The sequence below is a fragment of the Ananas comosus genome, linkage group 19, assembly GCF_001540865.1.
Source record: "Ananas comosus cultivar F153 linkage group 19, ASM154086v1, whole genome shotgun sequence".
In the NCBI taxonomy this organism is placed as follows: domain Eukaryota; kingdom Viridiplantae; phylum Streptophyta; class Magnoliopsida; order Poales; family Bromeliaceae; genus Ananas; species Ananas comosus.
The window spans coordinates 7,272,308-7,282,044 of record NC_033639.1 but is presented as its reverse complement, the minus strand read 5'-3'; the positions used below and the strand labels follow the sequence as shown (position 1 = coordinate 7,282,044).

The 9,737-nt window shown below is 35.4% G+C and overlaps 1 long non-coding RNA gene across 1 annotated transcript; it reads right to left on the bottom strand.

Moving 5' to 3' along the window:
* On the bottom strand, positions 1-8,705 carry LOC109725282. Its single transcript, XR_002220223.1, has 2 exons — positions 8,561-8,705; positions 1-498 (listed from the first exon to the last, which is right to left on the bottom strand). It is a non-coding gene; the product is annotated as an uncharacterized LOC109725282 (long non-coding RNA).

The following is a 9,737-nucleotide window of genomic DNA, read 5'->3' as shown; positions in this document are numbered from 1 at the left end:
TTACCACAAATATGAGTTGATAATAAAGATTTCTATATATACATTATGTATTCCTGATATCATGTACATACATACATTTGCTGTGATAGTAATTACTTTTGGTACAGAGCACAACTTTTCCCGCCATTAGATAGGCTAATTACACATTTTATTATTAACATAAGATGCTACATACATAAACATTTTTCTCTTTACATTTAGGTAGTTGCAGGCTTGTAGCATGTAGTAGATCTGACCAGGCAATTTTATTTTCCACACAGGATGGAACTTTAACCAAAGGCACAGTATGAAGCTAATGACATAACCAGAATGTTGTGTGAAAGGCATCAGGTGTAGAAGAATTTCTCCTTCGCAAGCTTAATATGAAACTTGCTATTTGATAAGGATGCACCTGATCGGCGAGCCCTCAGCTCCACGTAGTCTAAGAGGCAAGCAACGTAAGTCGTATATCCCAGGCTTGACATTGTCCAGTTTTAAGGCTTCGACAAGGATAATTTCCTGGAGAAGGTAAATAAAATCAAACACGGTGAAAAAAGAGTAAAATAACACTTAAATTTCCATAAAGAGAGTCGACAAACTGTGATGAATTATAAACAGTTACTTTATATATATGTTGTGTTGTGCAGCAGAGCATGGACTAAAATGAAGAAACCAATGTTCTTATGCCCCGCAGTTGGGCTAGGTTTGGCCTTCAATCTACGGCGTGTCACTATCTAGTTTTGAATAAGATCCAGTACATTATAATTAGTTCTATTCTATTAGAATTTTAGGTTGTTACTCTGAATTTGCTTCTTGATGGTCATTGCTTGGTTCGGTGGTGAAAGTTTTAAGCTTGCGACCATGTGGTTTGCTGGTATGAGCCTTGAAAGTCAGTATTTCATCTGAAAATACTGTTAAGTTATGACCTTTACTACTCTAGTGATTCCAGCTTGGCAGAATAGGACCAAAATATGATAGTGGCCTTTTCGTAGTTATGGAACTTCAAATATGTAGGTTCTTTAGGCCGGAAAAGAATTGGTGTTATTGCATTTGTATCGTTTAGCGATAGTATGTTATATCCAATTAATGAAGCGCTGAACCATGTAAACTTTACCGAAATTTTTTTTTCCATGCAAAAATTTTGTTTGTGATAATCACATTGTCTTCTGACAAACACTAAGCGAATGCTTGAATTTGCTCATAGTTTTTGTTCGTGATGAAGTGTCTGCATGCGTTTTGCCTTTTTCTGTAAATTAAAATTTGTTAGCTTTATTTTCTCAGCTGGCACACTAAGTACAATATCAACCCTCTGAGTTGCATGAAGATTGATCAAACTTGATATTGACAATATGTAGCAATTGTCTTTTTCTCTTCGATTGTAAAGTTGCATCATATCAATCCAAAATTTTGTTTTAGCTGTCTCATCTAATTCACATCCTCAACATTTGTACTTTTTTCCCCTTTTGATGTTAACATTTGTACATCACTGATGCGGTAAACCTTTCTTTCTTATCGAAGTTCCTAATCAGAGTTCGAGACATAGGCTTAATACTGCACATGTTTGACCTTGCACTCATGAATTTACTGCCTTTTTCCCTATGAACATTCCCTCTTTATAGCAAAGCTTAACACTGGAGTCCATTTTATTTTATGTGTGATTCTCATTTAAATATTTGTGATTTTATTCCGCCCTCTCTTTATAGTTGCTCATGCAAATGTAAATGCATATACCAGTTTAAATTTCGGCAATCCACTATAACTTTTTTTTATGTTATGTTAAATATAATTCTTCTAACTGTTTTACGTATTTTTTAAAAAAAGTTCAGCTGGATCAAGTTGACACTTAATATATTTGTGTTAAAATGTGCCTATTTTAAAAGTCTTTTAAGTTGAAAAAGAGTGCGTGTTGGTTCACGTTGATATATTCTATTAATCCAAGTCTGAGCTGGTTTACGTTCCATGTTGTAATAGGATAATGTCATGTCTCTGTGTGCCTCGTATATAGATGAGTGATTTACCACCTGTTACCTATGTTCTTCCTATGTGTTAATTTTGCTTTGTGATTTGTACAGATGTATGAATTCCTGAAATGTGGGGGCCAAATAGGGACTATCATTTAGCCATATAATTACCCATAAAACTACACAATTAGTCATTTAACTGAAAAGGAAATGCATGTCACATGTTCTTTTTATTGTGATGTCTCTAATTTGGTATGAACTTGAGAATACAAATTTTGTTGTCCACATAGAAAGTTTCTTTTTTTAAAAAAAATAAACGTTAATATTATACTAAATCTCTTGAGAGTATATGTTATCATCTTATTAATTTCTTAGACAATTTATGGACACATATACAATATGAATGAAAATAAAAATCCAAATTTACTTATAATATTTTAAAGTCAAATACAAATTTATGTTCTACAAAGAATACATGTGTCGGCCTGGTTGACTTCTAGGGCATACATCTAACAAAAAGTTGATTATTATTATTATTATTAATGTAGATGGAACCACAAACAACCTCAATGAGTACATCCAAATGCGTTCGAAAGATGCAAGAAGCTTAGAAGATTCAGTTAATGATGTGTACTCCAATAAATACGGAGCGGTGCTGAGTGAACGATGCTGGAAGAGTTATTTTCTCTGATCCATCAGCGACGCATTTCGCCAAAAACAACATAACCAGTTTCATCTGTTAAACAGTTGCCTCTGAAGCAGGTTACAGCTTTTGTATTGAGCAGCTAACTGTTCGGAAGTTTAATTTGATAAAGTTAATCCGATGTGCATGTTGGCTTATTGTATTGCAACCCAATTATTTGTTTGTTCGTACAGTGTTGTAGTACTAATCCTAGTATATATATATTATATCATCATTAAATTGGACTAAAATTATCACGCTGCAAAATTTAGTATTTATATGATAATTTTTTTGGGTTAAAACTGATAAAGATTTGGCTAAATTACAGTAATCTCCCTGTCAATACCCGTTTTCTCACTTTTCTTCCATATCATTCAAAAATCTACATTTTACCCCTTAAAAAATGAAAAATGTTCACAGGAGGTACGTTGTGACAAAAATGATCAAATTGCTCCTCATTTTTTTCGGGGTGGGCGTGGACAGAGAGGAGGGCGAGGGTAAGGCGGCGGAGGCGAGCGAGGGCGTGTGTCCGAGCATGGATAGAGGGGGGCGAGGGCGCGGTGGAAGGGGCAAACGGCGGGGGTCAAAGTGAAGTATTTTTTATTTTTTAAGGAGACAAAGTGTAGGTTTTTGAATGACATAGAAAATAGTAAAAAAGCGGATATTGATAGGAATATTTTTGTAATTTAGCCAAAAGATTTTTATAGTAAAGTATGATTAAAATAAGTATTAAATATGCATTCATTATTATTATTATATTATTTTTTAAAAAAAGGGAATCGAACGGGTCGGAGTTTCCGATAAAAGCGCTGACGCGTCGTACCCGGGATCTCCTCACCCTCGGTGCGTTAACCACGTCGCTCTCCTCGCGCTAGTGTGAACTGTGAAGTGTATTGCGAACACCGCGCAGCTGCTGTAGCACCCAAACACCGGTTCCTCTATCACTTTCGCTCCCCCGCCCCCACCCCCACCCCCACCCCCGATCCCAAACCCACAGCATAAACCCTAGCCCGCATGGAGAAGAAGAAGAAGAAGAAGAAGAAGCAGCGGAAGCCGCAAAAGCGAGGGCCCTCCGAGTTTCCGACGGGGGCGGCGGTGGAGGTGCAGAGCGACAACGTGGGCTTCCGCGGCACCTGGTACGAGGCCGCCGTGCTCTCTCACAACCGCCGCCGCGGCCGCTACCGTGTCGCCTACGCCACCCTCCTCGCCGACGACGACGACAGCGATAAGCACCATGGCCCCTCCCTCCCACTCACCGAGCTCGTCCATGCCGCCCACCTGCGCCCCTGCCCTCCTCCCCCCTCGTAGTTTTCGGTGAAAACTGACCACTTCTGCTGTTTGGTTCACCGTAATATTATTACGGTCGAAAGTTCACTTCATCCAAAATACCGAAATTGACTTCATCCTTCCAGGGGCGAAGTCAATTTCGATGAGGTGAAGGGAAGTAGTTTGGGAACTTTAATTACACTAATAACGTTAGGGTTACTCTCCCCCTCTTCTCTCCCCTCACGCCTCCACGTTCACCCCTCCCTTTTTCTCTACAGACCTAAAAAAAAAGTCCCCCTCTCTTTCCCGAGCCCGCTTCTCCATCTTCTTCAACCCCGATCATTCCAGAGCCCGATTCTCCATCGGCGGTGCAAGTTATATTATTCATCATCTTCTTTATTTTTTTTTTCATGTTTTGGTTCTTCAATCCTTCCCCAATCTCTCTCACCACCCATTATCTTCCATCTCAGATCTCGCAGATCTTGCGTTCCATCAATCTTCTTCCATATCGTCAGTGATAAGGTTTGCAAATGGACCATTTCTCTTGTTTTTTTTTTTTGATTTACTACGGTTTTTTATTTTTTTTATTTACTGCACTTTTTAATTTTTTTGATTTACTGCAGTGAAGTAATTTTTTGCTCCCATTAATAAAAGATTTAAGATTTGGTGTTGTAGGTAATCATCTTTTTTTTGTTTATTGCATAAACATGTGTGATCTATAATACTACTTGTTTGTTGCAATTTGTTTGTTGCAATTTGTTTAGTTCTCACTCATCCCTTGTTAATTTTATCACTAATCTAATTAGGATATTTCAACATAAGTAGTTTTCTATTGTTAGTTTTAAATAAAATTTTTTTAAAAAAATAGGATGAGAAGGGAAGGGCATTAATAATGTGAAATTAAAGTTGTCTTTTCGATCTAATGTCATGTTTGTTCTTTGATTATTTGCACATAATGATTTGTCTTTATTCTCTGGTTATCACCACAGTATGATTAAATTAAATTTTTAAGAAAACTATATGATTTCTTTCTAATGTAGAAAACTGTTAGTTCAATTTATTTAGCAAAAATATTAGTATTTTTTTTTTATAATCCTCATTTGAATCTTCTTCAGTTTCAGATGGACAATAGAGATCTCCTTTTGAACTTACATCGTGCTAATCAAGTTGGATTTGTTATTGTGGTGGTGTGCGTAATGTTTTTTTTACGATTACGTGAAAGGGATCAGACATTAAATAGAGAGCCATTTAAACTGAGGGATTTACAAAGAAAGGCTCACATGCATAGAATATTATGCGGGGGAAGAAGAAATTGTTTGGATTATGTTCGAATGGGACCCGAGATCTTTTTAACACTTGCTACAATAATGAGAGACAAAGGGTTATTAAGAGATACAATACATGTAACAATTGAAGAGCAGTTAGCCCTATTACTACATACTGTAAGTCACACTACTAAGAATAGGGTATTAAAATTCAGTCTATTCGTTCAAGAGAGATAGTGAGTTGCTATTTTAATTTAGTACTTCAAGCTATATGTGGCATCAAGAACCAATTTGTTCAACAGGCGAGTTCTACAACTCATCCAGAAATTGCAACAAATCCATATTATTTTCCTTATTTTAAGGTAAACAAGTAAAATAATACAGAAAAATACTAACATGAATTACTTTATTTAAAAATTATTATTGACTTCTAATACTATCTTAGGATTGTATCGGTTTATTGGATGGTACCCATATCCAAGCAAAAGTTCCAGCTAACATAGCTAATCGATTTCGTGGTCGAAAGGGGTTAACACAAAATGTGTTAGCGGCAGTCACCCAGACTGTAAATTTACTTATGTTTTGGCGGGATGGGAAGGATCTGCAAATGATTATGCAATACTTAAAGATGCCCTTTCCTTACCTCCTCCACCAAGATTACGTGTAATTGGAAAGATCCGATGTATGTGTCTCAACAACAATCAAATTCCAAATCTCAATATGAGACTCAACTCCCAATTACTCAAGAACGTTTGAAGAAACAAGGAGAAGCTACTAGTAAAAAAGGAACTACAAATAAGCGATGGAATGTCACTATCAATGACTTTCTTGTTCCTTTTCTTGTAGAGCAAGCAAAAGAGGGGTATAAAGTAGATAAAGGATTTAAAAAACCAACTTATGTGGCAGCGGCTAAAGCTGTCAATACGCGTTTTGGCACTGATTTTAACGCTGAAAACGTTGGTAATCATATGAGAACGCTAAGATCAAAGTATGTTGAAATTAAAAAATGCCAAGATATTAGCGGGGCGGGTTGGGATGAACAACAAAAGATGATAATTCTTGAAGGTGAAACCTATCAAACTTACATCAAGGTAAGTAATTACTTTTATATATTGCCCAAACTTGCATCTAGTTTACCAATTATTTTTTTATTATGTAGGCCCATCCAAAAGTAGCAGATATTTTAAATAGGCCCATTAAGTATTATGAAGAGTTAAGGATCATATGCGGCGATGATCAAGCTACTGGCTATTTTAAGTCATCTCTATTTGATGAGTTTGGTGAAAATAATAATGAAACTTTTTCTCGAGTATCAAAAGAATGATAATGAAGGGGAAGATGAAGTGGAAGAAATAGATGGACGTTTTGCTCAAGCTGAAGGTGCTCGACAAGCACCAAACAATAAGGCATCATCATCATCTAGTAGAGCTCGTTCAAGTGCTAAAAGAGCTCGAGAAGATCCTTATCTTGTTGACCTCGTCTCATGTGTTGGAGAAGTGGCAAATGCCCTAAAGCGAAGTGCAGCTGTAACGGAAAAAGTGACGACCCATTGGATGGAAGAGCTATTCACAAAGATTAAGGAGATTTCAGGATATAAAAGCGAGATTTATAAGGCCGTTTTTGAATACCTTTGTCAAAGTGAGATGCAAGCAAGAGTGTTCATGACGAAGGATCTTGATATGCGGCATAGTTGGTTTAAACGTTCCGTAACTACACATTTTAGTGATCTTGGTGGATTTCTTTGATATGTCATGCCATAACTAATTCAAGTTCTGTTATTATATTAGTATGGTTATGTATTAAACTGATCTATTATCTTTTGGATTCAACCTTTCAACTATGATAGTGCTTGTGATGTTAGTTGGTATGGATGTAACCCTAGATTTTGGTTGTGATATTGTTATTTTGGGTGTGATATTGGTATGCACAATATATTTTGTTATTTTGGGTGTGATTATCTTGAGTTATGCTAGCTTTATTTCATCTAAATATGTTTAATTGTGGAAGTGATTAATTTTTTTTATTTAGATTGCATTTCTAAAATATGATGAAATTTGGTTCGTTGTGTATTATTTGGTGTGGTATTTGGCAGCAATGTTGTTACTCTTGCTGTATGTTTGGTGTCACTTCTATACATGTTTTCACGGGTCTCTATTTTCAATTGATGTTAGACAAACAGATTAGGTCTTATTTGTATTGTTACTTTTTTTTTTACTTTTTTAAACACTTGTCCTATATAATATATAATTTAAGTTCAATATATCTTTTATTTAATTTATATAACACTCAACAACAATTTTCAATGAATTATTTTTAAAATTTTTATTTTTGCGGGGAATTATTGAAAATAAATTTTCAAAAACTCAAAATTTTCTTAATATGATTTTATTTAATGGAATTGGCATTGACCGGTCAATCGGCTTTTCCTATTTTCTTGACCTCTCCTCTGGTTTGTTACAACCACTTCCCTATGCGTAGGAAAGGAGTTAAGAGGGTTTATATTTCTAGTGGAGATCTATTACTTGAGTAACATAGTCCAGATAATTTTTTTTCCTTTTTAGTGGTTGTATTTTTTCTTTTTATATTTTTCTATTTTATTTTGCTGAGTGTTGAAAGAGACTTTAATCTCCACCACTATTGTGCTTACAGAGGAGAATACCTGTCGTATCTTGGGGCGGTGTTCACGATTAATGCAGCACGAAGAACGGAAATATACCTTAAGACAGCATCTAACGCGCTTTGGGTTTGTCGAATCTATTTTATTTATATTAATATTAAATGGTAAGTATTTAATTGTAATTTTGGTCTATACTTAAATTTAATAATCTTTTATTCACAACAGTTTGACGCATTTTTTGCTCTAACATTGGTCACATTACTCAAAGATATATGCAGACAACTACAATTTGTTGATCGCCTCTACAGACTGCTTTAGCGACTATATTCAGTTTATAACTGAAATTTGAGAAAGCATCGATGCTCAATAATATATGAAGTGTGTAATTTCTCAGCACAATATTACTTATATTCTTCGTCCTATTATCGTGTCGACATCATTTGACCTCTTTGGCACCATATTAGCTAATAGCCCAATATAGTGGCCTATATCTATATTAGAATCATTGGTGTGTATAAGGCTTTAATTGCTGCATCAATAATGTTCTAAATCCTACTAACAATGTCGAAAGAAAAACAAAGGAAAAGAGAAAAAGTTAAGATCTCAAGGAAGCGGCTCCTTAGAGTATCATTTTGGAAATTAAGATGATAAGGAATAACCAGGTAAGCAGTTTAAGATTGCAGATATTAGCATATATAAAATAAAAAAAGACAACTCCATGGAATATTCTGTAAATACTTAAGATCTATTAGAAGGAGAATGAGGCGACAAGGAGATTAAAGTCACGAACCCGGCTTTTGAGAAAAACCAAGTGGGAGGCGGCAAGGTCATCATATGCAGCAACTGATAAATAGTCCATCCCTACAATTAAAGGCAGAGTGTGACATGGTTGGCGAGAACAAAAGAAATAAGGAATTGGTCTTGCACATAAGGGAAAGAAAACAAGCACTTTCACGTCTACAGGGTTCCAAATCATTGATATTAATGGATAGAATATGCCATTAGAATAAAAAGATTGTTAAAACAAAACCACTTAATAAAGGTTGGAAAGAAAGTATCGTTTACGTCGGCATGAGAAATGATAACAAATCAGACAACATCGAGTATAGAAGAAAAGCAACATTTAGAGCGTATTGTCTGTCTCTCAAATTGAGTCTCAGTCGAAGGGTAGATCAAAATGGCCCTAAATTGTATTATTAAGGCATTGTCTAGTTTCACCGTTTAATGGAAGGACAATGAAGTTTAGGGATAAAATATGCTCAAAAGTACAATGATTGAGGATCAACGTGAACACAGAAAGAAGTTCAGGGATTTGGAGTCATTTGCAATGGACTCAAAAAATGTAATCTTGACATCCACAAGTGCTTACATCTCAAGGATGTTTTCTTTTACTAGCACCATGTTATGCAAGTTATGTTGTTTATTAAGGTTAAGCATTACCATGTTGGTCGCTAGCAGTTACAAGATTTGTAACTTTGCCCAAGGCATTTTATTTTCCATTTCCTACTATAGTGTTTGGTTACGCCAGCATGCACTGATGAAAGTCCTTCGTTTGATCATTCTTAAGGAGGCTTACTGTCAAAATCTAAAGGACATACAAGTGGACACAATATATCTGTCATCCCTATTTTTGTATTAAAGAAATTATTTTTATATGATGATTTGTATATTAGTATTGACTTGCAAACTTCGTATGACATGATTACAAATACATCCTGATATATGCTCAAGGATTGATAGGAATCTTGCAGGTAACTATTTGCAACTCACCAACAGTTTGTGTCAGTGTATCTACAAACATTGTGCACATCTTCATGAAACCGAAATAGTTGTATCACATTTCTTTCTCATAGCGCTGCACTGATTTTAAAAATAATTAGTTTGGTCTGCCAACCACCTATATATTTTTTGTTTGTATTAATACTGGCAAATTAATAGGTTTATTAATACTATTTCAGTCCATGGGT